The sequence below is a fragment of the Crinia signifera genome, chromosome 11, assembly GCF_055691185.1.
Source record: "Crinia signifera chromosome 11, ASM5569118v1, whole genome shotgun sequence".
Lineage (NCBI taxonomy): Eukaryota > Metazoa > Chordata > Amphibia > Anura > Myobatrachidae > Crinia > Crinia signifera.
The window spans coordinates 8,420,312-8,435,828 of record NC_139227.1 but is presented as its reverse complement, the minus strand read 5'-3'; the positions used below and the strand labels follow the sequence as shown (position 1 = coordinate 8,435,828).

The window sequence follows — 15,517 nt, the reverse complement described above, 5'->3', positions numbered from 1 at the left end:
TAGGGTCCAGGTGTATGCCAAGGCCTCTCTCCCAATCAGAAGTGTAACGTGGTGACTTGGAGAAAGTATCTTCTATAAGAAGTGTATAGCCTGTTTAAAGGAAATGTTGAGAATGGGATATAGTCTGGCACAAGGATTCAAACATTGTAAGGGGGCTACTTGCAGCCTTGGGGATCGGAGGTCTTGAAAGGAAATAGTTAATAGCGACATATCTCTAGATATTGGAATAGGGTATATCCCAGGTCTCACATACCAAATGGGGAGGGAGTCATCCCTGGAGGGAAATGTGGATTATTAAAAGGTGGTGTCATCGGGGATAGCATGGAAGAAATGCACAATATTTTTCTTAGGGCCTTCCATATCATCAGTGTCGGCCCAAAGTTGGGTGTGCAACCAAGGATAGGACTTGAAGCCAAGGGAGTCCATAACTCTCGAGCTTCACCCACTGTTTTTCCAAATCCCATTTAGTCCATTCCAGGACTCTGTCCAGCAGCATAGCCTTAATATACAGTATGTATAGAAGTGTGATAGCTGTATAACGCTTAGGTGTCTGCAGCAGAAGAGCACATCATGGCGGAGTGTAGATGAATGGTCAAGAACCAGGACCTGGGTACATGTATTGGGAGGGCCTATAGCAAATAGAGAATTCTGGGAAGTACATTAATTTTAATTATACTAGCCTTACCCAACCACGAGAATGTTCCTCAGCGCCAATCACGGAAGGGGCGAAAAATTGTCTTAATAATTGCGACAGATCTCTTTTAACTACTGTAGGAGAAGTTGTGAGATTAACTGCTTTGGATTTAGAATAGTTAATTTTGAAGTGAGAGAGAGATCCACATTTTTTAAAATTCAGAAATTGGAATTGAGAATTGGTCAGAACAGCCAGAAGATCATCCCCAAATGAAAGCAAGTTATGTTCATGGCCATCTATCGACAATCCTGAAATGTCCAAATTCAATCATTAGAAATCTTAACCTCCCCCCCCCCCCTCATGAACAACCAATTTATCCTGTCAAACGACTTCTCAGCATCAGTTCGGGTAATTTTTAAGTCAGATCTCTTTTGTTGGAAATGGCCGCGGATTGTCAAATTCACGAACGTTTTTCAACAATTGGAAGGGACGAAAAATGGCCAGGATTCTGACTATAGGGACATCACGACAGCCGGAATCTGGGTTTGAATACCGCCACCCTAAAACTGTATACTGTCACGTTCCTGCTTAAATCCTGTATATCTGGCTTATCATGTATGCCAGTGGTCAGGGAACTCGGTCCTCATTACCGCACACAGTGCATGTTTGGCTGGTAACCCAGCAGGTGCACAGGTGTACTAATTACTCACAAACACATATTATAAGGTCCGCAGGTGGAGTTAATTATTTCACTTGTGATTCTGTAAGGAGACCTGCAAAACATGCACTGCGTGGGGTAATGAGGACCGAGTTCCCTGACCACTCTTTAGTTGCTATGGTTTCTAGTATTCCAGTCCTGCTGCATCCAGACTGCAATCATGCTGATATTCCTTTCCTGAGTGATTGTGCATTTCTGCTGATTATCACCTGTGGAATTCCTAGCTCTGTGAAATCTTGTGCAGTCATTAACTCCTCAGTTAGCTGCTGGGTGGAATTATGCAAGTCTCCTGCTTTACACTGATTGATCCATTGAGAATCCACTCCAGTTTTTGCAGTTCCCATTTGCCTAGCTATCCAAACAGTGCAACACAGGGGTTTTAAGTTTCATGCTCAAACTAACAGCCACTGCCTTGTGCACAGTTGCTTATCCAATCTGTTGCTGTATAAACTTGGTTCCTGACAACTTCCTGAATCCTGTACCCATTGCTGTCCCTTCTGCTCCACTGGAGGTTTCTGTCCTCCCTGAGCTCATTTTAGGACACCTGCATTACGGTTTGACAGGTGTACCGCGTCGGTCAAACTCCCCACCTGCCACTGTCCCGAATACCTGACTCCCATTTGGTATTCCAATGCTATACCATCTAGCTACAGCTTTCAGCTGGTTCCTGGTATTCTGACATTATGCCTTATCCAGACGTTATATATTTTATTACTTGCTATATCCTACAGTAGCCTATAGTTCTCCAGTGTCTCTGGTCCAGTTAATATCCAGATCAAGCCTGCTATATATTATTACCTAGTATATTCTACAGCAGCCTTCTCCAGTGTCTCTGGTCCAGTCTTCTGGTTAGTCTCCGGATCAAGACTTCTATAACTATTGCCTGCTATATTCCACAGCCAGTTATATTTCTCCAGTGTCTGTGGTCCAGTCCTCTGGTTAGTCTCCAGATCAAGCCTGCTATATTCTATTGCCTGCTATATTCTACAGCCAGCAGTATTTCTCCAGCATCTCCAGGCCATTCTATCGGATCCAGTCTGCAGTGAACTCAATCAGCACTGGTCCATTCTCCACTGCATCTCAAGCCTTCACCTCGTCTCAAGCTTCTGCCTCATTCCAAGTCCTCAAAGTATCAGAACTGTTTCTATTTCGTTCTTTGTACTTATTATTCACTATTCTTTGTACTTATTTAATACAGCAATCCAGCTGCCTCAGTGCAACCTTTTGGCCTAAATTGGATATTTTAATATTGTGAGGTGTCCGGAGTAGCCTGAAAATTAGTGGAAATTAATGGTATTGAGGTTAATACTGTAGGAACAACACCACCAACAACAAAACCACCCTGTTATTCAAGGGTGGTTTTGGCCAAACCAATATAGATCCAGAACACAAAGGAGACCCAGATCCAAAACACAAAGGAGATCCAGATCCAAAACACAAAGGAGATCCAGATCCAAAACACAATACAAACCCGAAAAATAGCTTGGTGCTCACTCCTAGTGTTTACACATCTGTTTCGTACTTATTTACTCAAGCATTTCACTGACATCTACTTTTAAGCTTGTTTTGTATTTGAGCTGTAAAGACAATGGTGAAGCACTTTGAGTCCTATTGGGAGAAAAGTGCTATATAAATATCATTATTATTATTATTATTTTTAGTAGTATTGTGTGTTTCTGTGTATATGTGTGTGTGTGTCTTTGTGTATGTGCGTGTGAATTTATATAAGAGTGTTTGGTGGGTAGCCCCATGACATGAGCCTGCTTTCTTGGCTCCATTCTACTTACATGGATATATTACACTTTTGAAAGGAAATTATCTTATTATTGAGGTGAAGGAATTATGGAAAAAAGTTGTGGTTCATTTTTTTCATTCAGATTGGTACAATATGAACCAGTTACATTTTTTAAAAAAAATTGTACAATCACTGAATTAATTTTACCTGCCCTTCATACCATTTTATTAATGTCAATTCCCAAGTAACCTAACTGTTGGGAATCTGGATTTATGATTCAGTCTGCTTTGGTTTTGTGTTCAGCATTTGACTCACTGGTGGCCTCCAGTGGCAGGTCTGTGCCACATCAGCTCAATATTCTGTGAGCAATTATTCACAAGGCTGTAAGGTAATTTGCTCGTTAAGCACAAGCCTGGGAGCTCCCTGGATCTTCAGGTGTAATTAATCACCTGAGCCCTTTATAGGACAGGCTCTCCTGCAATAATCTGCCAGTGATAGCTTCCTGCAAACTAATCCCAGTCCCTGCTTGCATGTCTGTGCCCAGTCCCTGGACTCATCCTGTCCCAGTCCTGGCATCAGTGTCTGGCCTTTGGTTGGTGTGCCATCACCAGGGCCGGACTGGCCATCTGGCACTTCTGGCAAATGCCAGAAGGGCCGATGGCCTTGTGGGCCGATTTCTTGTAAAGACTGCAGCGGTGCAGTAGCACCGCTGATGCCTTCATTGTGCACTGCACCACCGCGTCCCCCACCCCCGGCATCAATAGCATATTCACGTCATGTGACGCTGCAGCGTCATGACGTCAGCTGCCGACGCACCGGCGGCAGATACAAGCAGGAAGCCGCCTGCATACAGCATGTGTTCCCGGCACCCTCTCCAGGCAGTCTCCCTCAGCAGGCAGTCACTTGGTGCAGGGGGAGCACTACTGCAGTACCCCCCCCAGCGGTGATCAGCTCCCAGGTCAGTGTAACTATTTCCTTTCCTTGGCACTGTGGGGCATATGTATCTGGCACTGTGGGGCATACTGTATGTATCTGGCACTGTGGGGCATATTTACCTGGCAATGTGGGGCATATTTACCTGGCACTGTGGGGCATATGTATCTGGCACTGTGGGGCATATGTATCTGGCACTGTGGGGCATATGTATCTGGCACTGTGGGGCATATTTACCTGGCACTGTGGGGCATATGTATCTGGCACTGTGGGGCATACTGTATGTATCTGGCACTGTGGGGCATATTTACCTGGCAATGTGGGGCATATTTACCTGGCACTGTGGGGCATATGTATCTGGCACTGTGGGGCATATGTATCTGGCACTGTGGGGCATATGTATCTGGCACTGTGGGGCATATTTACCTGGCACTGTGGGGCATATGTATCTGGCACTGTGGGGCATATGTATCTGGCACTGTGGGGCATATGTATCTGGCACTGTGGGGCATATGTATCTGGCACAGTGGGGCATATGTATCTGGCACTGTGGGGCATATTTACCTGGCACTGTGGGGCATATTTACCTGGCACTGTGGGGCATACTGTATGTATCTGGCACTGTGGGGCATATTTACCTGGAAATGTGGGGCATATTTACCTGGCACTGTGGGGCATATTTACCTGGCACTGTGGGGCAAATGTATCTGGCACTGTGGGGCATATGTATCTGGCACTGTGGGGCATATGTATCTGGCACTGTGGGGCATATTTATCTGGCACTGTGGGGCATATGTATCTGGCACTGTGGGACATATGTACCTGGCACTGTGGGGCATATGTATCTGGCACTGTTGGGCATATGTATCTGGCACTGTTGGGCATGTGTATCTGGCACTGTGGGGCATGTGTATCTGGCAATGTATGATGGGCATTACGGTGTGTTCAATAATGTGTAATGCCTCCTTTTTGTGATGCCACTCCCCCTTTTCATGAGGCCACACCCCCTTTTTGCGGCGCGGCTAGGCCGCGCAAGGTCCCGCCCACGTCTGGTGGGCCTGTGTGCTCAAAATGCCAGGGCCTATTTTTGATCCCAGTCCGGCCCTGGCCATCACACAGTTTTCAGTTCCTGTGCCCGGTCCAGTCTCACTGGTTATTTCCATCTCGGTTCACGTAAGTGCTCCTGTGGAGCCTGGTTATTTTCCATTTGTTCTTTTGGAGAGCTGCCAAGCTCTTTTAGTTATTGGGCCGTTCAGCCTGTTGTCTAGTTTGTTAGTGTTCAGGATTGCGCCCCGCCGTGGGCCAAGCCCATTTCCTCCCTCTGGTTATGTACCTTTGTTTCCTTTTTGCTTGCCCTTTCTATGCATTTAATAGGCAGGGCCTCCCCCGTTCAGTCCTGGTTTTGTTTTGGGGATTCGCCTCTTAGCCTTGTCTCCTGTTTGTGTGAAGATTCCCAGGACTCCGTCTCTTGTGCTTGCGACTGGGTCGCATTCCCATCATTGGCCAGGTGCTGGCAGTTAGGAGCATTTTCCAGTTAGGCCCGTTAGTAAGATCATCCTCTTGAGTTACCCCTGACGATCGCTTACCCTTTGTCCCCACATAGACCTAGCTGCATCAGGGTTGGAGCGGGCCTAACTCGCTCCTTCGAACTCGGCGGCCACAGGTGAAGCCTAGTATCCGCAGGACAAAAGAAGGGTTCTGAGCGCAGATTGTGAGATTGTGCACTGCAGCTGTCTCTAATTAAGGGGAATACCGGACCCCTTAGAGAATTGGAGACAAATACAAAAAAAGGAATGGAGGCAGCGCTGTGCAAAATCACTTCCTAATTTATTTAAAATATAAACATTAACACTTTTAAAATATATGACTAAAAATCAACAATATTAGCAGCTATTAATACTATGGTGAGTATCAAAGATCTGAAATCCCCTTCAGCTGATTAGTAAAGCGTAATTAGTTGCATGCATGCACAAGTATTTGGAGGATTCAGTTCTCTTCAGTGATCACATATAACTTTGTTAGAATGGTTAGTAACTTGATAAGTAATGCAGTCCAGTCCCACCTATGTGCACAAGGTATAATAGATGTGATACTTATAGTATTCCAGATGCAGGGTGGGGGAGGGCTGTCAGACCCCGGTGTCAATCTCCGACCGCTGGTGCTTTCCAGATAGATGCGGTCATGTCAAAGAAGGTCCACCGGCTCTGTAAACGATAGCTGCCAAGCAGAAAGTCCCCATTTTTCCCTCAACGCGTTTCTCCGCCTTATTGAGTCTCAGCGGCTTCCTCAGGAGGTAGCCGCTGAGACTCAATAAGGCGGAGAAACGCGTTGAGGGAAAAACGGGGACTTTCTGCTTGGCAGCTATCGTTTACAGAGCCGGTGGACCTTCTTTGACATGACCGCATCTATCTGGAAAGCACCAGCGGTCGGAGAGTGGTGGGACTGGACTGCATTACTTATCAAGTTACTAACCATTCTAACAAAGTTATATGTGATCACTGAAGAGAACTGAATCCTCCAAATACTTGTGCATGCATGCAACTAATTACGCTTTACTAATCAGCTGAAGGGGATTTCAGATCTTTGATACTCACCATAGTATTAATAGCTGCTAATATTGTTGATTTTTAGTCATATATTTTAAAAGTGTTAATGTTTATATTTTAAATAAATTAGGAAGTGATTTTGCACAGCGCTGCCTCCATTCCTTTTTTTGTATTAGTATCCGCAGGGGCTTCTCATCTGCCCGGGGTACTCAATAGAGTCAGTATAGGGTTCGCTGTGGCCGTCCTAACCGGCGGTCCCGTCTACGGGCTCACGCCTGATCTCCAGCTTCCAGCCTCCGGTAGTTACATCCAGCGCCCAGGCAGCATCCGTAACACTAACAGTAACCTAAGCAGGTCATGTTTTCAGGATTTCTGTCTGAGGTAATAGGAGAATAACTACTAACCAGCAGAGTTGGGTTACCTTACCCCTTCAAGATTAATATAATACAATTACTTCTTAAGTAATATGCAACAAAGATAGAACAAGTAGAAGTAGAGTTGTCTATGTGTGCTCTAAGGACCAAGTAATTTGCTGTTAAAATATATACTTTATTGATAATTATGTCAAGATCTGAATATATTTAAAACAGACTTTATTTTGAAGCTAAAATTTAAAAAGTTATAGTGTAGATAAAGTTAGAAAATGCTACAAAGGTCATTTAGTTCCTGTATATCCTGCCATGTGTGTAGTTAATTAGAAAAGATAAATGGGAATAATTGTGATTGTGCCTAATATCTCTATAACAATATATTGTTCCTCTGTAACCACAAATCCACTCTTTGGTCCCCTTTCATTAAATGATCTAGTCTTCACTAATATGATATAAAAAGTTAAGATTACTTTCTGTATGTTGTGACTATTGCTGTGGATGCTCTACTGCTATTTAAGCATAATTTATGCGGTAACACTGCAATTTTACAATGGTAAATATGTGAGACCGATCAGTAACGTTTAGGGGGTATTCAATCTCCCGCCACTATTCCCGATGAGGGAAATAGTGACGGGGCCCAACAGCATTGAACAGGGATCTCGGCAGAACGGACCCGTCATTAGAAGCAGTCGGGCCCGTTCTGCTGAGACTGGCCATAGATTGTCGAGCTTCTGTCTGCAGCTTGACAATCCACGGCCGTATCTCGTGGCCACGCCCCCTTTTCAGCATTCGGCAGGAGGGACATTGAAGAACACCTGCCAATTCTTCATCGAGCCAGCCGGGAATGGGACAGGGTCATGGCTGTTGGGCCAGCCCGACAGTCGTGACCCGGGATTGAATATCCTCCTAAGAAGTGTCTTTATATTAGAGATGAGAGGTTCAGATTTAAGAAAATTTGAACTTCAAGGATTCGAGGCAATCCGAACCAGGGCTTGAGCTGCCTCAATTCCAGCTAAACCACTCCCCCAAAACGATTAATTAGTCTCAGACAAAATCCAAAACCAACAACCAGCAAAAATGGTTTTGCACACATCGCTAATACTCACACACACACACACACAAACCTACAGGGCCTGATTCCAATCTTTGCAGCTCAGCGATCAGGTGAGCGCCACCCGACAGAGTGTATACCCGCCCCTGTGCATGGCAGCCATGCACACAGTGGGAAACCTTTTTCAATCACTCACCAACAAATGGTTTTCCCCTTGTTCGGAACCGCGAAGTAAGTCTGAAGGACGTCATCGGCCCTCTCTACCAGCACCTGTCGAAGGGCTAGCCATCATGGGCTTTGTTCGCATGTTGCACACGGATGGCTCGCACATGTGCACTGCAGACCGTGCCAGCGATGCGATCAGGGCTGAATCAGGCCCATACTCACACATGCACACTGTATACACACATACACAAGCACACAGGCATGCATTGTATGCAAGCTAAAAATATATTATATTCTTTTGCACGCAAAAAAATTGAAAGAAAAAAAAAAAAACATTTATTCCTCTATGGCCCAGGGTTACAGCTTCCATGGTATAATAAAGCATTTGACAATTAGATGCAGCAAGCTTTATTCTAGAGCTTTGACTTTTATGATGTCTTGTCTGTTTAATGGTTAATGTTAGAAGGTCGGTGGATGTTTAGCACATTTTTCCTCTTTAGGGATAGCCGATGTTTTCTTATGCTGCTCTACCCAGTTTCCCTCCATGAAATTGCCGACAGTCGTCTTCCATGAAGATAGATCACTATCACCACAAGGTCAAACTGCAACAAGTTTGTGCGGCTTGGAAGAAGAATCAGTCAAATATGACAACAGACAATCACCTTGGAGTCTCCTGGCTGTCTAGCTTGTCAAAATCTTCCTGGATGGTGTTATAGATTTTAATGTATATACAACACATCTTCTACAGAGATGATACTTTTTTATAGGATTAAAGCAAGGTGGAGGATTGGCTGTGCTCTGTTCTTGAACCTGGCTACTGTAACATATAGACCTCTAAGCACAGTCGACAAATCTTTTGCTTTGCTAAATTGGAAAATGCACATTTTTATTTTGAGAAATTATAGAGGCTCTTAAACACATTTATAATTACCTCTGATTTCCTAATACAGTATGCATGGGGCATTCATTAATAGCGCTGTATGTTGTATAGGGATATATCAACATGCGTGTAACTAGCCAGCAGCAGGGCCGGCTCTACTATTAGGTGGTTTTAGGCAACTGCCTATGGTGCCAGGATCTGGGGGGGGGGGGGGGGGTGCCACCAAGTCTGCCAATTAAAAAAATCAAGGATGTCTATGAAGATCCTTGTTGTATTGATGTGAATACCACCTGCCTTGAGAGATACATCCCTATTTTGCTGCCACCTCCTCCTTGTACTCTGTTGTGGCAAAGGGAGTCGCCAGGGAAAGCAGGGGACTTTACCACCTTCCTGGGAGGCTGGGAGGACCACCCAATTTTTTCAGCATCCTTGCCATTTTGGAATGTTAGCCAACTATGCCTTAAAGGGTTGCAAAGTGGGTATAAGTGGGTATAAGTGGCATCATAAGTGGCTGCCGGCCCTGGCCAGCAGTTTAAGGCTACAAACAGAAAGCCTGCTCAGAAAGGGCATTTTCTTATTCCCTGAGCAGAAAGAACAAAACATTACATACAGTACTGTAGTAGAGCAGCAGAGAACATTAGGGAGAATGTAATCGGGTGTGAGAATCAGTGCGAGATTGTGGGCAGGAATTAATATTGTCTGAGTTTATCGGCTGTGTGAAAAGCTGGCCAAACCCAGATGGTTTTTTAACCAATGATTTAAATGGCAAAACCATGCATTGTACACATTTGCCCCTTTAAAAAAATGTCAGCGTTCGGCCAGCATCCAGCACGGCTGCTGAATTTGGACACTATAGCATACCAGTCAGTTCTCCTTTTTTTTTTTTTTAAATGGCAAACATTTACAGGTACTTAGATGTAGAAGGGGGTTATCGGAGTGCGCTATAATGAGTACCAACTAGCTTGTTCACAATTAGTCCATTCTACTGGTATTCTTATAAGAAATTAGAAAGTTCTTTCATCCGTTTTTCCAAATAAGAAGGAGACTCCTATTATGATAAGTGATCTTTTATTCATAAAACCCAACGCGTTTTGTCGCACAGGACTTCGTCAGGGGTATAGCAAAAAGGTTTATATAAAAAATCTTGACAAGATTGATGTAAGAAGAGTGTCTTCGCACTGTATAATATCTATCTCAGGTTTTAAATTCCTGGATAAACGGTTATCCCTTCAGGGGGATTCCTTCACTAATGGCAGGTCTAACATAGATTTAAATGGTGGCCGTGACCTTGGGGGTCTATGAATAAGCTCCACCCACTTAGGGTTAAACAAGGGGGTGCCGCAATAAAGTCCACCTCGAATTTCGCCTCAATAGGTTGCAGACCCAAATAATGTATTTGTAGAAATAACTGCTTGGCAGAAGGTCAAATGCTGGGGAAAGTCCACAGTGACGCTATCCAGTCTCCTCTGCTAGCAGATATTTACAGGTACTTGTTTCCTAGCACGGCGCCCATCGGGTGTCATCGCATACCTTAACTAAAGGTATGCGATGGGACCCGACGGACCCGATTTCGGGCTTTTTTATTTTTTAGGTTTCCCGACAAATGTAAAATCGGGTCCATCGCATGCCATTATAATGGCATGCGATGCGACCGACCCGATTTTACATTGTAAGCATTGTATGTTAAATTCCTATGTAAAATCGGGTCCATTGTATGCCATTATAATGGCATACAATGCAACCAATGTGATGGACCCGATTTTACATAGGAACCAATGTTAAATGGCCCCCCATACCCAATTTTTGATGGGTAATTTCTATATCAAATGCACCCCCATTGTTAACGCCACCCCACGATGAATGCCAACCCGAAGCGTGGCGAGCGTAGTGAGCCCGCGAGGGACGGCGGTACGCGTCCTCCAACCTTTTCATACCCCCACCATCCACGTCAGCGAGGAGTTGATTTTATATAGTGTAGCGAGCCACCGAGTCTGAAGCGTGGCGAGGTGACGCGTAATACATCTGAAGTAATGTGCGGTCCCTCGCGGGGCTCGCTGCACTCGCCACACTTCGGGCTCGGTGGCTCGCTGCGCTCGCCACACTATATATAATCAACTCCACGCCGACGTGGATAGTGGGGGTATGAAAAGGTCGGAGGACGCATACAGCCGCCCCTCGCAGGCTCGCTGCGCTCACCACGCTTCGTTGATCATGGCGTGGTGTTAACAATGGGTGGCATACAATGAAAAATGGGGTATGGGGGGCATTTAACATTGGGGCCAATGTAAAATCGGGTTGGTCGGGTCAATCGCATTGCATGCAATTTGGTTGCATGCGATGCGATTGACCCGATTTTTGTAACCCGATTGCATACAAATCAAATCGGTGGCGCCGTGCTAGGAAGCAAGTACCCATTTACACTGCAAATCCAGGCAGATTTTGTTGTGTAAATTATTGTCATTTAAAGTCTTTCATTTACAGATTTGCCACATTTGCTTATAAGGCAGTTGCGCCATAGTGTTCCACCTCGACGTGCTGTTCGCAGAGACGGGGACATGCATGCATCTTACATGCTTGCGTATCCCATTACCGCAAATGGAGCGCATGAGCATCTCACACGTATGTGCGTATTATTCTCGGCAAACGGCGCGCCAAGATGGAAAGCTAAGGTGTATTTAGCTCTTTACTCCACATGCAGTATTTGTAGTCAATCTTATAGCAGATAACAGGCATGAATGTGATAGATTTGTTTTACACTGTATCACTTGTCTCTTTCCTTGTAGTACATCCATGTTTCATACAGCATACGCCTACAAAGCAATCTGACCTTGACAGGCCACACATGCTGAAATACAGTAGCTGTTTGTTTTCTATCTGTACTCGACAAAGAATTTTACTTTAACATCAAGAGTGAATAGCCCTTAATTTACCTGCAATGCTGAAACCTTTACAATTAAAAAGCAATATTGGGTTAAAAATCAGTAACCGTTTTTAAGTCACACATTGATTTTTTTTATTTTTTATTATTTCATAACTTTAAGAATTAACTAAAGAAATAAACACAAAAAAACTGTATTGCCAAATCTATTGATACATCTGAATAATAACAGTAAAGGGGAAGTAAAAAATCATGCTAACCTCAGCAACAACCAGGTTATGATATTTAAATAAATACACAAACAAGACTGAGTAGAACCACTCCCCATAATTGATATAGCAGTTGTCTCTCACTAAGATTGGAGACCAGTTAAGGTGCCTATACACTTATACCATTCGGGTCCTTTTCACCCAATTCTGATTAATCGGGCCAAGAAACCTAATGAAAAGAGCCCAAATCGAATGTGTCTAACCTCCAATTCCAATCCGGTGCGAAGTCACATGCACATCAGATCGGATCTGGAGATTGGATCTTAGTGGATCTGGCGGGATCCGGCAGCACTTGCTGGTTGATGGTTACGATAAATCATATGCTAAAGGAACGCATAGAATGTATCACATGTGGTCCAGTCACCAGGGAGCCCGGCGTCTACTTGGTTGACAGTTACTTAGGTATTCCATGCAAGGCTGCATGCAATACCTCGGATTAGTGTGTGGGGGCCTTTCGTCGTCTTTATACAAAATTATTTTACTTACACACAAAGCCATAAACCAAACTACACCAACATACATAATTTCTCTTATCTCAAAATATCTTCCAACACGACCTCTACACTCCTCCCAAGATCTGCGTCTCTTATCCACACTCATTACTCGCTCCCATTCCTGATTGCAGGACTTTATTCGGGCTGCACCCACTCGGAATGCACTCCCAAGCACAATAAGACTCTCCCCCAGTCTCCAAACCTATAACCTTTCCCTGAAAGTGTGACAGTGCCCCTGTATGGTGTGACGCAAGATGGCGTACCTTAATCTGGAGCTGGTGACGGCGGCGGCTTCTGGATTCTTCGCGGCTTCTGCTGGAGAACCTGTGGCAGGGAACGGCACAACCCAAGGGACCCACAGAAGACAACGCTAAACATTTAGCAGCAACTGAAATTTATTTAAAAAATACGTAGTGCAATCCTGCTGCTCTTTCCTCACATAACTGCGTAAACAGCACACTTACAATAACGACTGTATGAATGGGTGAATGAACGAATATCTCTGCAACGCTAACTAGTAACCAATGACCACCTCAGTCTGTTTCAAGGGTCAGACTGTACTGGTCATGAGCATTCCTACCTACGGTACCGTAACACTAAACACTGGTGCAATAAATGACAGTTCTACATAAAATGACAGTCAACAAAAATATTATAATAAAGACAAGGGTAAAGAGATTTACTTCAAAGACTGGTATTTCAAAACAAGATGACTTTACCGGTGTAATAAAGATTGTCCACAAGATGGCGCCGGGCACCTTATATATGCATACTACACGATAGTCCCTGAGTCGGAGTACAAGGTCCCACGAAGTCAAATCCTCACTCTGAATTAGGCCCTAACAGTGTGCACACTTATCTACATAGACCCACAACAGGGTAACTCACAAAACAATCCTCATGAAAGAGGGGCAGGCAGATTCCCGTTTCCTGGGGTAACCTCCTGTACTCAGGTAACAACAGGCTTTGGAAGCTCTATGCAAAATAGGGAGCTTTCACCAAGGGAGTCTCTCAAGGGGCCTCCTCTCCAGGTGCTGGGTAGGGGTGTCCCTGGAACTGGGCCTCAGCTGGGTTCTACGCAGGTTGGCACATGGGTGGGTTAGCCAAGGGGGACTGGGTACCTGTGATTACTGCTGCTGATGCTGGCTCCAGCCAGTAACGATTGCTTCCTCTCAGCAGCTGTCTCTAGCATCCAGGGTCTGTGGGGTCACTGCTCTGCTTTGATGCTTGTCTCTCTCTCTCTTCCCCTTCCAGCCGGGCACTGGCTATCAATCACTGCCTTGGGTCTGTGGCTGTGTGCTGCAGCTCCTCTCTTAGTCTCTCCTGGCTGCTGCACTTCACGCTGTCCAGCTCTGGCTACTGGACACACACTACACAGCGTATCCTCTCTGGCAGCACGTGTCTCTCTTCCCTCTCATGCTGCTGCAGACTTCTCTCTCTCATCAGTTCCTGCACAGCTGACCTCTGACCTCCTCTTCACGCTCCCTCAGCCAGCTAATCAGGGGGGTGTCAGGTTCTCTGCACGTGGATGTGAGCTGGGTCTGTTAACCCCTCACATCCCTGCAGTGTCTATGAAGCTGCAGTCTTTCCTAATAGCAGCATTGGCTGCCATTAAACCTTTTTGAGGGCACAGGGGCACTCAGAGTGGATTGCCACATACCTCCCTGCTGGAAATTTGCCTGTCCGCAGGCAACTGTACCAGGACCAATAAGTTCCGGGCAAAGTCCTGTCAATGTCCATGACAAAGTATTTAAACGCTAAATGAAAACAGGTGTGAACAATTATACATTACATAACCATTACAAGTATCACTACCTTCCTATCTAATGTGGGCTCCCCGGGTCAACCATCCCTCCGCCACAGGACTCCATCCCTCTGCGGTCCAGCTTCTCCACTGCTGTCAACGGATGGCGCCCACTCTCACGACTTGCACTCAGCTTTAGGCACGTCTTGCCTCTCGATCTTGCCTCTTCGACCTCTGTATTGCTTGCTGGATTCTGAAGGCGAATTCTTCTCCAGAGATAGTCGTGTACTCGCCGTCCGTTGCAGGCTTCCCATTGATGAAACAGGTCTCGGCCTTTTCATCTCTCTCTGCTGGTTCTATCTTGGCCTTGGGTTCAGGCAACGGTATAGCTGGTTCCACTTCTGATGGCTCCACGGTCATATGGACCACAATTTTGGAGTTTCTCTCTGGTTCAGCCATTCTGATATTTCTTGGCCCTAGGTTCGCCGCTCGGTAATTGGCATCGTCCATCCTGGGCACATACTCCCGCGTCGGCTCTGGAAGTTGAGGCCTGGTCACTTCTTGCCGATTCTGATGGACTGCCTCACTCCACACGACCGGTTTCTCGCTTGACCTCATGATGTCAGGTTCTGGTGGGCGGGGCATCTGTCCTGGTCTAGGAGGATTGGTGTTCACCCTTTTATTTTCCTGCTTGACCTCTCTCGGTTCAGCTCTACTTCCGCTGTATTGGTGGTAAGGTGGAGGCTCTTTACGGTGTGGGTAGTGCCAATGCTGTTCTGGGGCGTGTCTGTTGCGCAGCACCGGTGTTCCATTCGGCCCAGTCACTTTGGCGGCCTTGATGCCCCTACTCCCATTCACCAGTTCAAATTCGACTACCTCACCGTCGCTCAGGCTCCGGAAGCAGTTTTGAGGATCGGCATGCTGGATGGCGGTGTAATGGACGTACACGCTACGCCCGGTATCTGCACGTCTAATGTATCCATATCCGCGTGGCACATCAAACCACAGGACACGACCTGTAATTCTTCTTGGGCCGGTTTGCGGCCTATCGGTCATCTGCATTCCACAGGACGCTCTCGTCGTATTCTGGAACACTGCC

The 15,517-nt window shown here is 45.7% G+C and overlaps 1 protein-coding gene across 2 annotated transcripts in view; it reads right to left on the bottom strand.

Annotated features, from left to right (window-relative positions):
- The window catches only part of LOC146045561 (uncharacterized), a 60,422-nt gene extending 45,806 nt beyond the window's left edge, over positions 1 to 14,616 (bottom strand). For both annotated transcript variants that reach the window (XM_083164503.1, XM_083164504.1), the window contains exon 1: positions 13,796 to 14,616. The gene's annotated coding sequence lies outside the window, so the exon portion shown is untranslated. The remainder of the gene's footprint in view (positions 1 to 13,795) is intronic.
- Positions 14,617 to 15,517: the final 901 nt, after the last annotated feature.